The sequence below is a fragment of the Equus przewalskii genome, chromosome 1 (assembly GCF_037783145.1).
Source record: "Equus przewalskii isolate Varuska chromosome 1, EquPr2, whole genome shotgun sequence".
In the NCBI taxonomy this organism is placed as follows: Eukaryota; Metazoa; Chordata; class Mammalia; order Perissodactyla; family Equidae; genus Equus; species Equus przewalskii.
In genome coordinates this window covers 100,869,048-100,887,165 of record NC_091831.1, presented here as the reverse complement: position 1 = coordinate 100,887,165, position 18,118 = coordinate 100,869,048, and the positions used below count along the sequence as shown (strand labels likewise).

Genomic DNA, 18,118 nt, shown 5'->3' with positions numbered 1-18,118 from the left:
AATTAGATAAGCTACATAAGATTTGCATCCTCTAGTAAGCATTGAATAAATATCTGTTAATAGTATTTTATTTCAACATAACTTTAGCACTTACTCCCAAGACTTTACACAACCAAAGCCAGTAAAAACCCTTAAATCTGTACAGTATTTTAGAGTTTGCATAATGTTTTTAAATCCATTTTTTCCCCACTTGATCCTCGCATTAATTAGGGTAATACTAAGTGCTGTAATAAACAAACCATGAAACTTCAGTGACTTAACATACAAAAAAGTTTATTTTTACTTCTGTAAAGTCCCACACAGGTGTTCTTGGTTCGAACACAGCCTTCCTCATGGCAATTTGAGGGTCCAGACTCCTATTGCGTGATTCTGTCCTCCTCTTAGGCCTTGGAAACCTCTACATTCGGTTGGCATTTGGGAAATCAGCATGGAGGATCACTCATCAGAGATTTTTATCCGACACATCCTTCCACTAACATTCCATTGGCTAGAAGTCACGTGTTCCTATTAAACCAAAGCAAAGACAGAACTGTCATGGCTGCCCTGTGACCAGGAGCTGTGAAACAGAGTCTGCCCAAATCTTCCCCCTAACAAGCTCAAGACTTAGAAAGCGTAAATATCATTTCACTATTTTACATAGAAGAGTAGAACTCGGAACTGTTGGATGACTTCTGTAGAATCATGTACATCTCGACCCCCGTCTCTTGAATTGCAGTTGGTTGATTTTCCTTCCACATCCCTCAGCATCGCGGCAAGTATCAAGATGGCATAAGAGAGAAATGGTGGCCTAGTGCTCTTGTTTCGACTTCCTTTTCACTCTCTTCTCTCACCCTCAAGCTGTCTGGGTCACTTCAGCTGGGGAGGAAAAGGATGTGACATTTTTAAGGAATTAAAGTCTCACACATCCCTCTAGTACTTATATTTTATAAAAGGGTAAATGAAGCTTAGTTGTTAGGAGGGATAGTGTTTTAGCCACTGAAAAAAACTGGGAACCAGTTCACACATAGTTTAGATAGTGGGCTTTCCTCTACTAGTTCCCTTAACCAGGAGAGTAGCTGCTTTCCATTTCTCTGAATATTAGCATCCACGAACAGATAATACTCAGAAATTAAGACCTAGCTTGATCTTCTCTCTTTTCCCCTAGGACTGTCCAAATAAGAGGACAGAGCATTGAGAATTTTCCAGAGGCTTAGAGATCCACCAGGTGTCGTTTTAAAATATAATAGGAAATTGCAAGCCTTTGGCCAGAAAAGCCTCATTTATCATCTCAGATGGCTTTAGGGCCAACAAAAAATGGGCAAAGAAATCTCACAAGATTGTGCGCGAGAGCCATTCCCTTTTCTAACCTGAAATAGACCTGAATAAATATTCAGATGGTGTCAGACAAAAGGCAACAAAAGTTTGCTGCTAAAGAGTCTAAATTCTTTTGCCCCAAAGACAGTTATTTTCTTTCACCTCAAACAACTTCAGGATATTGTCCCGGGGCCGTGGGAGTATTTTGCTATTTTCTGTGTGAAATATTATATTCCCTGGTGAACATGGGGAGATTGCATTACTGTCCACTGATTCCCTGAGTTGACACAGCGAGCAGTGCTCGTGACCTCAACTTTCAAAGTTGCATCTAAATGTGGGCTTTTCCTCTGAAGGAACAAGGAAAAGCCCAGAGACTGGAAAAGGCCACCAAAAGCCAAGGCGCCAGAGAATCCATGAGCTCTGCTGGGCAAGGATGGGCATGTCACGTGCCCACTTACTCCAGCACTGTTACAGCCCTGAAATACAGATTCTGATGTGCTGCTTGGCATAGGTAGCTGATAAAACCCTCATAAGTCATGCCCCTTACCGATCAGTGATCACACGGCTTGAATCAGGTGAAATATGACTTGGTCTCAACTTGTCTGCTCTTACATATAAATAAATCTCTTTCTGCTGGGGAAAATAAGCTGGCATGAGGACAGAGAAAGATCTAGCACTTTTTTATTTTTCAACCACCCTTAGAGCCCTGATAGATCTCCAAGGCACAAAACCTTCTAGGGAGGGACAGAATGCTATGAGAAGAGAATTATGGTATCAAATTTCTCCAGAATGGCTCTCCTCTGGGTTCATTTATTTTTTGCTTTGTGCTGCGTTAGGTCTGTGATTTTCCCTAAGATGATGACCTACAAGACTGGCTGTTTGCATGCTCTGGATCTCATTTATTAGGAAGTGAAGTATGTAATGGTGAAAAATAGCTCAACGGGTTTCCTCTTTCTCTGGGGTATCTCCGCTGCAGCACGGCTCGCTGCACACATAGTCAGTGCCACGGAAATAAATGGAAGGGGAACCGGGCTCAGGATGTGCAGTGTGGGAGACCCTCCTCCGCACCTGCTGGAAGCCTTGGACAGCCGCTACTCCTTTCTGTGTAGGACTTAGACGTGTGAAGGATCTGGGGTCACTAGGATGGTGCCTGCAAAGACGCATGTGAGCCCCACGTTCAGTCATTCATTTTCTTGAAGGATTGTGTGTGTGTGTGTGTGCGCGTGCACGTGTGCTTGCAGTCGCAGCTCACAGGGCTGATGGGGGTGAGGCAGACTTCTCCGCCTCCCAGTCTGCAAGATGCCTTTCTCAAATCACCTTGAGGACTTGCCAGCAGTAAGTGAAAAATCCCCCAGTGCAGAAAAAGGCTTTAAAGACTTGGAAGAAAAGACTTGGAGTTTGATCTTTTAAGAAATCTTTATCAAATGCATTAATAATTTATACTTCTGTCTTCCTAGCTATGTAAGAAGCATCACTCTTCATTGACATTACTCCTCAAAATGCTTGTTGCTCCCATTTTAACATTGACATTCTGGAATACTGAGATAGTTACTTGACTCCTCCAAGTCTTGCAGTAGGTCCACAGCAGAACTCCTGCAGGACTTTGTCTGGATCCTGTTCTCTGCAAGGCAGAAATCTTGGCCTTTCCGGCCATGTCATTGCTATGATCAGTATCACAGTACCTTCACTGTGTGTTCAGCTTTCTTGTAGGCATTAGGAAAGAAATATTTTCCAGAAAGGACAAAATAGTTATGATATAGATAACTAGTATGTTATGATGCAATTTTGTAAAGGTAGAAACACAGACACAGAAAAGATAGATTTTGAGAACCTGCATGATAGAGGGCCTAAGACTTACGTGCCCATCGCTGCGTGAGGCATTCTGTCTGCCTTGACTCACACAGCTTCATAGTGCCGCTGAGATGCTGTGGGATGTAATGATGTCCAGATCACTGATGAGGAAACAGAAGCACAGGGACATTAGCTAATTTGCTGAAAGTTCCACAGCTCATCAGTGAGAGAACGAGAAGTTCCACGCAAGCTGTGAAGCCACAATACTCGACTGGCTTCCAGATGCACCTAAGTAAGAGGAGAGACGGGGAGACTCACTGAGAATAAAGGCATTGATTCCTCCACGAAGAAGTACTTAGTAAGCATCTCTAATGTTCAGGGATCTTTCTCTGCAAGGAGCCTTGTTTGCATGTCTACCCTCACCTGCTCTTCATTTTGAAAAGCCGGTGGAAGCCCACAGGGTCATGTATTCCACCTTCTTGTGTTATAGTTGAGGAAATCAGGGCCAGATAAGTGAAGTGAATTTTGCAGGGTGTTATAGAGAGTGAAGAATTGAGACTAATATCTGGATCTTCTAGATGCTTTGCTGCTCTTGGCTATGAGGCATTTTGGCAATGGATTCTGCCATCTCTTTGGTTGCCAGGACTGACTCCGCTTGTCTGGAAGGTGGGGGCATGATTGGCCTCCCTACTTCACCGTTTATACAAGGCCCTTGGTGAAGGTCACAGTGCCTGTGAAGGAGACTCATTGGCGAGTCAAGGCTATCGGACAGACTGAGCTCCAGGGAGAGACCCTTCAAAAGTTCAAGACTTTTCTTGGGCATGCTGGTTGTGTTGTCCATCTGAATTAAATACACTTCTGTTCTTTTTTTTTTTTTTTTGGTGAGGAAGATTGGTCCTGAGCTAACATCTGTTGCCAATCTTCCTGTTTTGGGTTTTTTTTTTTTTTGCTTGAGGAAGATTGTCACTGAGCTAACACCTGTGCCAATCTTCCTTTGTTTTGTATGTGGGATGCCACCACAGCATGGCTTAATGAGCACTGTGTAGGTCCACGCCTGGGATCTGAACCCATGAACCCTGGGCCACAGAAGCAGGTGCATGAACTAAACCACTACATGACTGGGCCTGCCACTGTAATTATGTTCTTGGTCAATTTATTAGGTGTTACTTCCTGGGTAACTTCCCTACCATCAAGTTGTTGCACAGGTAGGTAAGTAATCATACCACAGCATAGAGAATGGTAAGGCTCTGACCTTCTGTGGTGTTCTCAGATAGGGAGCACATCCACCATTGGCCTTCCGTCATCCTTCTCCTTGGTCAGGGTGCACTGCTAAGAAATGTTACAGAGATGCAGAGTAAACTCAGCCAACGGCAATTTTCCGTCTGACTGCCTTAGCCATTCCACAGTGATAATTTATTCTGTGAATTTTTAATTCTGATATCTTACCAACTCCCCACATAAACTGTGTGGGATTTGTTCTTTCCTTGAACTTTTGGTCCAGAGTTTCTCAATCTTGAATGCGCATTAGAATCACCTGGGAAGATTTTCAAGTCTTCCACACTCCCACAGACCTCTGATGTGGGGCTCAGACATCAGTGGGTTTTAAAGCCAGTCAAATTCCATTGTGAAGCCAACTTTGAGAACCATTTTTCCTGTCATATCCCATCATCATTTGTGGAGGAAAAGGAAGACAAATAGGCATTATTTTTGTGCATGCTGTACAAAGCATGTTACATATGCTATTCAGAATTCACCACAGTTCTGTGACGTAAGGTTTACCATCCCTGTTTTCAAGTGAAGAGACTCATGCTCAGAGAAGTTAAGTCCTACACCCTAGATCACACTAGATGTGGCAGATACGGGATTTGAACACAGCATTGCTCAATTCTCCCATCCTATGGGAGAACACATGTTGTGTTTCTTACATAGGACATCTAGCATGGTGCCTGGCACACAGTGGGAAAGTGGGAAAGCAACATGCTTTAATTCCCTTCTCTTTCTGATCTCAAAATAAAAAATCTATGTGCTTCCTCATATTGATCCTGAATAATTTTGGCTGATTAACCTACTGTTAGCTTAACTCAAATCATAAGAACCTCTGAGGAAAAAACTTTGAAGATTTTCCTTTTCCTACAGTATCAAATCTAAACTTCTCTACTTGATTTTCAAGAACCCACTTTATCTTTTTGCCTAACTTTAGGGTTCATTCTATCTCTCCAAATTATATCTTTCTCCACAAGACTATGTAATATCCCATGAAAATGCCCTAAGTTTTCTTTGCGTCTCTTATCCTCCCTACTTCTTAATTTCTATAGATTATGTAATTCAACAATCAAAAATAATTTTAGAAGAATTGTCAATGAATTAAGAAAATTCCTAAATATAATATTAAGTGAAAAAGTAGCACCAAAAAATGTATATATACCTTGATCCTAATTAGGTAATATAAACAAATAGAATTATGTTACGATCCTAATTATATAAGCATATGTTTATGCATATACATACACACATTACATATGTTATTTTACTTGTATATATTAGCATGAATTTTTAAGTACAAGTAAATATGTCAAATAACAGTGGTGGTTACATGTACCTTACAGTAAAATTTTTATTTGCTTTTTTTGATTTTCCAAGTTTCTGTCAAAGTTCTTGCAAAATAACTTTATCTTACTTTATTGTAAAATTACATAAATTCAGTCTACGTACCAGACACAAATATGGCCTCTCTGTAAAGTATTCTTATCACATCCACCCAGATGCCCTCCGCCTCTTTGAAGAATTGCAGCACTCAACATACCCCCGGCATGCACTTCGAGATTTCTTGTCTTTGTCATCCAGCACACTTCCTTCTTCTTTCCATCCCCCAACTTGTTCTAGGGGACTTGATGCCACAAGCTGGCTCAAGAGTCGGAGCACAAGACTAGGGCTAAGCCAGTTGCCGGGTTTTATCCACAAGGCCATAGGGATGGGCCTTTTGTGAAGCAATGCATTCCCTTTAGTTTTAGCAACTTTATTTTGTTGGTTTTTCTGCTGCTGCAACCAGCACATTTCTAACTGATACACCACAAAGTCCCAAAAGATTCGTTTCACGTATGTAATTTTTACCTTTGCAACCAACTTGGCCTTCATTCAACAGATATTTACTAAGTATCTTTTCTGTGCCAGATCCTTTGGAGAAACAAGGATAAGCTAGCCACCATCTTATTCTCACAGGCCTTAAGGTCTTGATTATTTGTCTGGCAACCCCATAGCACAGAGTTAAATCCATGGTCAGTTTATTTGAGCTTGATAAATACAAGATAGCTTAAGGATTCACTTTAAGAGCTCTTTTAATAGGGATTGAATATCACATATCTTCAATCTCAAAGTTTTCTTTTAAAATCTAGCTAATACAGTTCTGTCTTAATACCTGGAGATGCCGTCTTATTTTATGGATCATCTCCATATTACTAATATTTTCCACTCTAAACATGTATATTTCAGTGACTGCTGGTATAAATAGCTTTTTCGTTTACTTTTAAGATAATTATAGGTCTATTTGCAAATATTGCCTCTTAAGTCTTTACATAATTCAATTCAGCTTGACTTCAAAAAAAGAAAAAAAGGGAGGGAGCAAGGAAGGAAAATAAGAAAGAAAGAAAGAAGGAAGGAAGGAAGAAAAAGAAGGAAAAAAAACAAAAGGAAAAACAAAACTAAAGATCTTAATCACAAAGGCTTCCAAAGGTCCACTGAAAGAGATAGAGGATGGATAGTTGAAATCAGGCTAGCAAATTCTGAAACTGATGTATGGCCACAATGAATATTTAAAATTAATTTTGAAATTCAGAGAAGTTACGATCAAAATAACTCTAGACTTGCAATCCAACCCAGTGATCAAAGCTCAAATTTACTAATCTTGGCAACTGAAAACAAGATTATAGGGTGGGAGCAACCACATAAAGTAACCCTTATTTGTAATTACTGTAAGTGTGGGACAGAGAAACATCCATGCCAGCTTTCCAAGAACTCCTTCTGCTGAGCCAAGAGCACCTGGGGCTAAATTGTGGCTGTTTCACATCTTCCTGCTGAAGGGAAGGAGGGACCAAGTGGAAAATCCACCTTAGGAAACACGCTGGACACGACTGTGGGCCTGACGCATGAAACATTGCCCTCCTTCTCCAGCCATTTCCAGAAGCAGCCTTCAAGGTTTACAACAAACACTGTGGTGCTGGGGAAGGAATGGGGGCTTTGTCAACAAGCAGCCTCTGACTTGAGTCCCCTGTAGGACATTTATTAGTTCTGTGACATTGAGAAGTTCCCTTAACCATTCTCAGCCTCATTTTCCCCATTTGTACATTGGAGAAAATATAAACTTCCTTCCAGTTTTGTTGGATGACGAAATAAGTGAAATTATTTTACCTTTCTCCTATGAGGGAGGGGAAAGGTGGCTATCATTGCTTCTGGAAGATGTAAGTTCAAAATTAAGTAAGTAGGCCGTTTTTAAATTTGGGGTTGAAGGTTAAACTAACACTCCTACCCAGGCAGTATTACCTCTTGGGGATATTATATAAAATACACATGAAGGTATCCACAACCTTTCTCTGCTGAGTCATTCCAAGAGCATTCAGGAAGCAGTGGAGCAGAGTTTAGTTTAGGTACTGCTGTTTTAGGGTAAGGGAGGAACCTAATGTTCTCTACTGAACACCAGCTCATGCCAGGTACTACACTAGGTGTACTAGACATATTTTTTATTTAATTCTCTCCAGAAAATCTAGGAAGCAGATATAATATTTGCATTTGTACAGATGAGGAAACTGAGGCTCTGATAAATGAAGTAACTTGCCAAAATTCACATGCCTTGTAATTGGAAGAATCAGAATTCATTTCTGGATCTTTTTCAGATTAACACTAATATTTATGCCAATATCTTAAAAGTTTCTATAGCATTCAGACTCCAAAATTTCTCCAGTGTTATATCATTCTGCTCAGGCTGCTGTGACAAAATACTCTAAGGAGTGGCTTAAGCATCAGAAATTTATTTATTCGTAGTTCTAGAGGCTGGAAAATCCGAGATTAAGGTGTCAGGCAATTCAGTTTCTGGTGAGGGCACAGTGCCTGGCTTATAGATGGCTGCCTTCTCACCATGTCCTCACGTGATGGAGAGGGGGAGAGAGTGATCTGTCTGGTGTTTCTTCTTATAAGGACGCTAATCCTCTCATTTTAGGGCCAACCCTATGACTTCTTTAACCTTGACTACCTCCTTATAGGGCCGATCTCCAATACAGATTCACTGGGGCTTAGCACTTCAACATATGAATTCGAGGGGGACACAATCGGTCCACAGCAAGTGTCTAGCACAAATTTCTATTGTATACATTTGTTTTAAACAGACACTTCACCAAAGAATATATGTGGGTAGCAAACAAGCCCTTGAAAAGACATTCATATCAGAGAAATGCAAATTAAAACCACAATAAGATACTACCATGCATGCAACAGAATGGCTAAAATGAATGGCTAACAACAGGAAATGTTGCCAAGGATGCAAAACAGCAGGAACTCACACACTGCTGGTAGCAGTACAAAATGATACAGCCATTTTGTAAAACAGTTCATCAAGTTCTCAAAGAGTTAAACGTGCACCTACCATATGACCCAGAGGTCTCAGTCCTAGACCCAAGAGAAATGAAAACCTATGGCCATATAAAGATGTAAATGTGAACTGGATATTTATTGCATCTTATTCACAGTGGCCTAAAAGTGGAAGGCACCCAAGTGTCCATCATCTGGTGATTGGGCCAAGAAATTGTATATCCATACGACAGAACACTACTCATCAATAAAATAATTCAAACTACAGATACTCACAACATGAATGAATCTCAACAGCATTATGCTAAGTGAAAAATCCAGGGACTGGCTCCATGGCCAGTGGTTAAGTTTCCGTGCTCAGCTTCAGCAGCCCGGGGTTTCACCAGTTCGGATCCGGGGTATGGACCTAGTACTGCTCATCAAGCCACGCTAAGGCAGTGTCCCACACAGCAGAACCAGAAGGACCTACAACTAGAATATACAATTATGTACTGGGGGATTTTGAGGGGAGGAAAAGAAAAGAAAGAAAAAAGCCAGAAACAAAAGACTACCTATAATTCCATTTATTTGAAGTTGTAGAAAAGGCAAAACTATAGTGATAAAAGTGATTGTCAGTAGACAATGGGTGAGGAGAGGGTATGGACTGCAATGCAAATAGGCACATGGGGACATTTTGGGGTGAGGGAACTGTTCTATGCTGTGTTTGTGATGGTGGTTGCATACAGTATATGTTTATCAAGTCTTATCACTTCTTTCTCATGTTCTTAATTAAACATTTAAAGAGTAAAGCCCATTGTAGAGAAGGCACAGGAAGCAGGTAGAAATAGGGATACACCCTAATATTTACCTAAATCAGAATATATACATTAATTTTTGTTAAACTTAACCTTTGCTTTCCCAGTTCTCCAGATGATTGAGCTATGGTTATCTCTCTTCACTAGCACCTGCCTGACTTTGTTAGAAATTACAAGTGTATTTCTCCCTATGTCCAAGAGTTAAGGAACACCCTACCTGGAAGGGCAGGTCATAGTCACTTTCATACTCACATAAGAATATAGCACTTTGCACAGAATAGGATGTGAGACATGCATGTTAAATTAAATTGACTGTGTTCTGCAATTGTTCACCTTTCACTATCCCCACCACCCGCTAAAAGACCTTTCCTCTTTCAGTTGAGAAGGAAACTCTTATATAACTCTCCAGTCTTAAAGAATCGCTACATTTAAGTTCCTGCGATGCTACCCTTCTTTTCAGCATTCCTCTAAACAGGAGTTCTGGCTAAATGACCCTCTAGGAAAGACTAACTCTACACAACAGGTAGAGCAGACTGAAGGGAAAGTTGGGGGTAGGGGAGAGTTACCTGGAGCCCATGGGCTTTAAGCCTTGTCATTCTAATCCATGACAAGGATATGAGAGAGAGGCAATATGTGTGCTTATACAATAAACAACTAAAATACTGATTAATATATTTTTGCTTTGATATATACGTCAAGAGGTTTTTGGGGGATAGGTGGAAGGATGCCACTATGGGGACATACTGCATCTTCTTTCTAGAATACTGATGTATCTCCATTCATAAAATATAGAGTTTTTATGTAAACTCATTCACTTAATAGGGACACCTTAAGGACAAGGACTGTGTCATATTTGTCATCACATCCTCAGAGACTGGAATGGCATATACTAGGCATTAAAAATATTTGGCAAATGAATTAATAATTGAGTTGATGAATATGTCAATGGACTGACATGACCTGCCCGTGAGCAACATGACATGCAGCCTTGGGCCTAGAGGCACACCTCTAGTCACTGAGAGGCAAGGAGCTTTACCTTTTCCTGTGTTTTTACGCTGGTATCTGTTCATCTGTATGTGTAATTCTTGGTAGTGTGTGTGGCATAAAGATTGCAAAGGTGGAAAGACAAAGTTAGCAAGAAGGCACAAGAAGAAGGATGAAGAGGACATGCAATATTTCTTTAGATGAGCATAGAGAAACTTGTTAAGGTTGTTAAACTCAGAAAACACTCTGTGTGTCTGTTTTATTGTGATGCTAGAATCATATCCACCTTCTTCTCTTTACATCTTCTGGAATAGTCCAAAAGTCATGCTAACACTAACTTTGCTAGCTCCTTCTTACAGAGCGCTCATCATGAGTACAGCTCTGTACCAAGGATCCAGTCTTTACAGCTCTATGAGGTAGAGCCCACTTTGATTCTCTTTCCTTCTCTACGTTCTTTTCCAAAATAACGAAATGTTCACTATGAATAGAACTAAAACAATGACTCATCTTTGGGGCAGCGGCCATATTAAAACTTCAAATCAACTTTCAATTCTAGGCAAAGTATTAAGAGCCGTATTACCTTTAACACCACAAACACCTTAATCACATCTACAACAATAGACTAGTTTTCAATGTTCTTTGGTGGTTTAACACATCGGTATCCTTTTCCGTGTTCTTAATTTGAATGGATGATGGCCTGCCATGATGCACAAATCCAAGGGGCGCCGTTTAAATCCTAGTTTATGTGGATGATGCAGCAGAAAGTTATACAATGTGCAACCCGGGTAGTGTTCAACATGGTGGCCCTGGGTAACAGATTTGAATTCTCAGAGGTGCCTTATTTTAAATCTTCATGAACTTGTTGCTCCATTTTCTCATCTGGTAATATAATAACAATGATACATAAACTTTAATGACTAAGCATTCTGTGCCAGGTACTTGGCTTGCATTAGCTCCTTTAATACTCATAATAACCCTGGATGTAAACACAAATATTGTTCAATTATTGAGGTAACCAGTACGTGTGAAAGGTAAGTAATCAGCTGGGAATAGTTATCAAAGCCTGGGATAGAACTTGAGCATTTGGATTCCTAACCCCAATATGTTGATTTCCAGTAATCAAGCATGAAAGTTAATATGGTTTCTCCAATTCTTGCTCCTGACATTCATTTTTCTCTATGCACCTTCTTTGATTGTTAGAGTCACTCCCATGGACTGTGTCGGAGGAGTTACTGGGAGCAGCCTCCTTTCTTTGTGCTGCACTTTGTAAAAAGAAAAATCTCATCCCAAAGTGATTAATGATGATGAGGCTTCCAGGGCGTTAAAGAGGCTGCTCTGCTAGAAGAGGTCATCGGAGCCAAAACCAATAAAGCAGAGGGAGAAGTTTGGTATCTATGAACCAAGCCCTCAGCAACAATGTGAAATTGTCAGGTCAAACAAGGACTTTGCTCAGCTAAAAAGGATTCACCTCCAGACACCTGGAAAACTTTCTCTAGCTGACTTCTCCTTGACGGGACCCCCAGTCTTTGCCATGCCCGGGCTCTCTTGTTTATTTTGCAAATATTTCAACCCAAGTTATGAATATGACTAAGAAAATCTCTTCCCTGTCTTCTCGCTTAAGCATTCATCTGAAATCAGGTGTTCTTTTGTTCTCTTCACGCTAAATTTAGTTTATTAGTCAAATCACATTACATTTATAAGGAGTGGAAACACAGCTTCTAGGATATTTTTTCTTTTGTCCCTCTACAACTCTAGAGTTCAAGGTCGTGGACATCGTCAAAATACTTGACCTAGAAAAATAGCCAAGGCAAAGCACTATCCTGCTGGTTGGATTGGGGTGATAAATTGCACCAAACATTCTTGTTTTGTTTCTAGAACTTGGTGTCTCAAGCAGAAACTGGCTTCCTTCCCTCGCCACTGGCATTTGAAATTAAAAGAAGGATGATGCAGCTTAAGGCATATTAGTTCTTCTTAAATGTATCTTCTAAACTGCTTTACATAATCAAAGTCATGGAAGTATTTTTCTATGCCAAACAAATTAAAGTTAAGCAGAACTGTACAATAACTGGAATTACAACTTGGAAATGCCACAATACAACTTAGAAATTCTGTTCTACACAATCATGCACTCTGTATGGATTTTTTAAATTGTATCCAGAGTTTTTCTCAAAGACTAAATCTAATTCTAGAACAATGCTTGAATCAATATACCACCAATATACCACTGACACATAGTTAATGGCTTTTTACCGCAGGATGAGGATCTCAAATTAGCTAGTCAAGGACCACATCCCATCCACTGGTCAAACGCGGCCTGCAAGCCTATTATTATTTGCCTATATGGCTTTCTTATTTTTTTTAAGGGACTAATCGATAAATCTGGCAATTGCATATAAATTTTGGATATTGAGCTTTATTAAAAGAATGAAGAACCTAGTTATGCTTGGATCACATTCTTGAATTCTGCATTTCTTTATTCAACAAATATTCTTGAGCACGTGCTGTTTTCCACGTAGTCTCTTTAGCACTAGGCGTAAATCGGTGGCGGAAACAATTGCAAAAAAAAAGTCGCTGTCCTCTTGACTCTTTGTTTCTCGTGGACCCTTTCCTAGAGAAGAGCAACAGGTGCTCCTGTAGATGGGCCACTTTTTCTCTATTTCACTGTAGCCTTTACTCCTGCTGCTTTCTTGGAGTTTTCCTCACTAATTTGTACTAACTTTCTATACTCCTACCTTCCAGCCTCTGAGTTTTTAAAGTCCTATCTAAAGAGACCTATGCAATCTGAGTTTCTACACTGAAGATCCCAATAGTAGAGGGAAAGGAAACATAGTACAGAGGGCACTGGTTTTGGAGCTGGACAGCAAAATGTCAAGCCTTGGCTCTGATTCTTGAGTGCTTTGTAATCTTAGGCACATTGTTTAATGCCTGTGCCTCAGTTTCCCCACGAGGTAGGTGAGGATGATAATGGTCCCTAAGTGAAGAGGATAAAAATGGTTAATGCTTGGACACCTTTGGAAAAGAGCCGGGAACATGGAGAGTTCTCATTAAATAAAGACTTTTAAAATTATGGCGAACTCTTTTTATCTTTTTCCGGGTAAGGTTAAGAGAAACAGAAACAAGTCACAAAACCAAACTTTCACTGTAGAATTATTAACCAAACAAGTAACTTTTCTCAGAATCCTGAGTTATACACCTTGATTCAAATATTTCATCATTATGAAACCCCCAGAATGCTTTTAAATGTCTTTTAAACACATAATGCATGGTCTTCTCACCAATAAATTCATGATACTTGAGAACTATTCTTTATAATTAACTAGAGATTTTTGTCATTATTTATGAAATTATTAGCTGTTTTCATGACCCAGTTTCCACTTAGGACTTTAATGTGGCATTAACTTGAAAATACTCTTCGATGCACTCCAGCTGGCATACACCTCGCTAAATGAGGCCATTTGCTTTAATAAACAAACACAACAAAATAAATAAAAACCTTTTCTTTTCTCTTAAATATATCCCTTCCTCTCCATTTCTTACATGATCCAAATCTTCATCATTTCAGATTCAATTCAACTAAAAAGCATTTAATACATCAGACACTCTGTTAGGTATCTTAAATACATTCTTTCAGTTAAACTGAAATCTGTTAGGTATCTTAAATACATTCTTTCAGTTAAACTGGATGCACTTATTATTATCTCCATTTTCTGATGAGAACTCAGAAGCTCAGGGAGGTGAAGTGACTTACCTGAGTCCACACAGCCTCTTGTAGCAGCATCAAGCTTGAAGCCTGGTCCCCTAACCCTGGATCCTGTGTCCGTCAGGGTTGCTTTGGACTGTGGGCCTCAAAATGTGGTGCCCGGACCAGCTGCATCAGCTGCTCCTGAGACCTTGTTAGGAATGTAGATTCTCAGGCCCCACCCCAGATCTACTGACTCAGCAACTCTGGGACAGGGCCCAACATGCAGAGTTTTAACAAGCCCTTCTGGTGGTTCAGATGCCCACTCAACTGTGGGAACACTGACTCCATCATGACTTCAGTCCTTCTCCCGCCCTCTAATATGCCTCGCTTAGCCCTGCCAAGCTCTTCCTCCATGAATATCCTTTTCATCACATGCCTCGCTGCTCTGAAACCTGGAGTCAGTCCCTATTCCCTGCTTTGTGAAGGCCAAATTGCTGCCATTGAGGGTTCCCCTTGCTTCTACCCTAATCTATGTTTGTCTTAGATCTTTCTGCCTTTCAAGCCAGTCGCATCAGGCTTACTTTGCTATGAAATGGCCACAGTTTCACCATTTCTGTGGCTTTGAATACGTTACTCTTCCTTAACCTCTATTTTCTCCCAAAACCAGCTTGAACTTGCTCTGTTCCTTTCAGATCTCACTGAGTGCTCAACTCTAGAACTCCCATTACAGAGGGACATGGTTCCCCCTCTCCAACCTCAGCTCCTAAAATTCCCCCTTCAGGGTTTTGCTCCAGCCATGCTGGCCTTCCTTCCAGCCCTAGTACACACCTAGCTGTGTCCTGTTGTGGGCTCTTTGCAACTGCTTTTCCTCCTGCTTGGAACACCCTTCCCCAAATCCTTACATAGCTGGTTCCTTCTCATCACAGATCTCAACTCATATGTCACCTCCCAGGATAGGCTGTCCCTAACCTCCCACTCCATAAGCCCTAAGTCATAATGCCCTATTTTATTTTCTAAGTCATAATACCCTATTTTATTTTCTCAAAGCACTTACCACCATCCACACTCATCGTATGCACATATTTATGTTTGCTGTATTTCTTTCCATAGCTAGAAGTAAAGGCTCTGAGGGCAGACACTATAACAGTTTCATTCTTTGCTTCAATGCCAGTGCCTAGAACAGTGCCTGGCACATAGTAGGTCTTAAATATTATGTGTGAATAATTGAATGACTCATTTAAAATCTGTATCACACCACTCGAAGGTTACTTCAAGGCTATCTTACAGGGTGAGCTGTTTCTATCTTCAGTGTTCATCCTGCTTCCACTCCCTTGGATCATGAACTTTTGAGTAGCGATGTCTGCCTTCTGACAGTTTTCTACTCTGACAGGGCCCAGAGAAGGCTGAAATTAACAAGACTATGTTGGTTTTCATATCTACCTTCTTCAAACTGTCACACTATATCATTATATATAATTGCTATTTCTTTGATAATTGTAAGTCAAATGATATTTGAAGTGATAGAGAACAGCTATATATTAGAAGGATCCTAATGACAATGAATCCCTATGGAAAATAAAAATACATTTTGTAGAGTGACGAATTCACTCAAAATTTAAGTTTCAAAGGATAATCCTGCTTTTTAACACTGAATGTATAAAAACTTCATTTGTCAATTGGACAAAACCAATATAAACTATTTTTTTTTTGAGTAACGTTAGCCCTGAGCTAACATCTGTACCCATTTTCCTCTGCTTTATATGTGGGATACCTGCCACAGCATGGCCTGACAAGTGTTGCATAGGTCCACACCCGGGATCCAAACCAGCGAACCCGGGCCACCAAAGTGGAACATGCAAGCTTAACCCCTGTAGCTCCTGGCCCGCCCCATAAACTACTTTTAATGCCTGCTTATTTGGTGTCCTGTATCAAACTAGGCAAATTACATGCATTATCATGAACCTATTTAATCCTCATAAAACCCTTTGAGCTTTGTTATTGCCGCTTTTAAAGGCAAAGAAACTGAGGGTCATGTTGGTAGGTAAATTGCTTGCTCAAGATCTCACAGCTAGTAATCCTGAAATTGAGATTGGAATCCCCGATCTGACTTACACTTCCAACCATTTCATCACTTTGCAGTACATCTCCCATTATCTTTACCCCGTGACAAAATTGAAATATTTTAATTAAATCAAAAGAAGATTTGAGAATAAAAACCCTAGCACTGTGGTTTAGAAGCATTAAATACATGTTTAGCTAGTTCCAAAATAGCAGTGACCAGTTCACTATAAGATCAATGATTTAACAAATAAATTATTTGGAATCTCTTCCTTGTTGCAATTTTACCAGCTTCTCCACCTTACTTTACATTTTCCACACTGGACAGGCAATCCTGTTGGTAGCGAATTGCAAAATGATGGTTCTGTCACCAAATACTTTACAAACCATAGTAGAAATTTACATTTGTTTACTGCTTTGAAAGTGTTTTTACATATGTGATTTCATCATTTGCCAGGTCTTCCCTTTCCTGAGAATGAGGATGTACACCTGATAGATGAGAACAATGAGAGGCAGTGAGGCCAAGAGTCTTGTCTTGGGACCTGCCTAAGATCATGACATTACCAGACCTTAGAGCTCAGTTCTGTTGCCTCTATATCAAGTACTCATTCTACATCAAAACACAGACCTGGTCCTACTGGCAGGTGCCCAGTGTAACTTCTGAAACACCATAACTTAGATGAGACCATTCGGAGCAGTGTGGGCCAGACCACACCATCTAACTAGGTTAAGCTACCAAGTGCTTGCTTTCTGCACCTCTCTCCCACTTGTCTCAGTTCCTGACTTTTGGCTTTTGTTTCTTGTCTACATCTCGGACACTTTCGCTGTTCATCTTTTGACAAGAACACCCAATATTTGGCATTGACTTGGTTTACTCTACTCCTCCTTGTCTCATGGACTGAACCCTAAACCTGCTTCTCTGACCGTGGTCCACCAGCCCACCTGCCTGCCTCCTTCCCTCTTGCTTGGCAATGCTCACCACACCTTGTATCTCCATGTCTGAAATGCCTGTCCCAGCCTTTGCCCACTGTGGAATTTTGGAGTCACACTCTGTCATGCCAGTCACTCTAACAGTTACACCAGATCCATCTTTTTAGCCACTCAACTGTCACTTGGCTGAACAATAGCACTCCTTTATCTGTGCAGTTAAGGCTGGTAGATAGCCAATGATAAATTTAAAAAACCAGTCAGTAGAGAATCATAAAAAAGAAACATCATAGGGGCTGGCCCCGTGGCCGAGTGGTTAAGTTCGCGCGCTCTGCTGCAGGCTGCCCAGTGTTTCGTTGGTTTGAATCCTGGGTGCGGACATGGCACTGCTCATCAAACCACGCTGAGGCAGCGTCCCACATGCCACAACTAGAAGGACCCACAACGAAGAATATACAGCGATGTACCGGGGGGCTTTAGGGAGAAAAAGGAAAAGAATAAAATCTTTAAAAAAAAAAAAAAAATAAAGAAACATCATATATTAAACTTCTTACCTTAAAACATATAAAACTATCTCTAATTTGCCAACCTTTTGATATAAGGCCAAGGCATTCTCTCTGCATATGGGCCTGATGATCAGAATTCTGCATCTTAACATTTTGCATAAAACACAGCCATTAAGCGGCATCCATGATTTTTCAGTTTCTACAAAGTGGAGCAAGAACTTAAAGACTTGCAGAGCAATCTCAGAAGAGAATCCATCTAAATTTTAATGATCTTTCCCAATCTTATACATTTGTCTAACTCACACCTAATTTAACAGCAATTACTTCTTAGCAAATCGCCTTCATCAAATCTTTCCAAAGCATTCAACTTCATTCTCATAGACACAACATCCTACTTTCTTCAACACTAATATTTCACCAGTTTACATAATGTTTAATGAAACCAAGCAATTACAGTAACAGATGCAACTGGTTTAAATAGAAACGGGGACAAATACACCTGGTCC

General features: G+C 40.4%; 1 long non-coding RNA gene across 7 annotated transcripts; it reads right to left on the bottom strand.

The window, feature by feature from the left end:
* Positions 1-252: 252 nt before the first annotated feature.
* On the bottom strand, positions 253-15,055 carry LOC103550098 (uncharacterized). Of its 7 annotated transcripts, none has more exons than XR_011539963.1 (8): positions 14,188-15,055; positions 11,020-11,318; positions 8,938-9,132; positions 4,531-4,736; positions 4,337-4,413; positions 3,152-3,245; positions 1,841-1,923; positions 253-855 (listed from the first exon to the last, which is right to left on the bottom strand). It is a non-coding gene; the product is annotated as an uncharacterized lncRNA (long non-coding RNA). The 7 variants fall into 7 exon arrangements; XR_544689.2 differs by lacking the exon at positions 1,841-1,923 and having other exon boundaries at positions 253-504; positions 637-855; positions 14,188-15,037; XR_544688.2 differs by lacking the exon at positions 1,841-1,923 and having other exon boundaries at positions 3,152-3,372; positions 14,188-15,054.
* Positions 15,056-18,118: the final 3,063 nt, after the last annotated feature.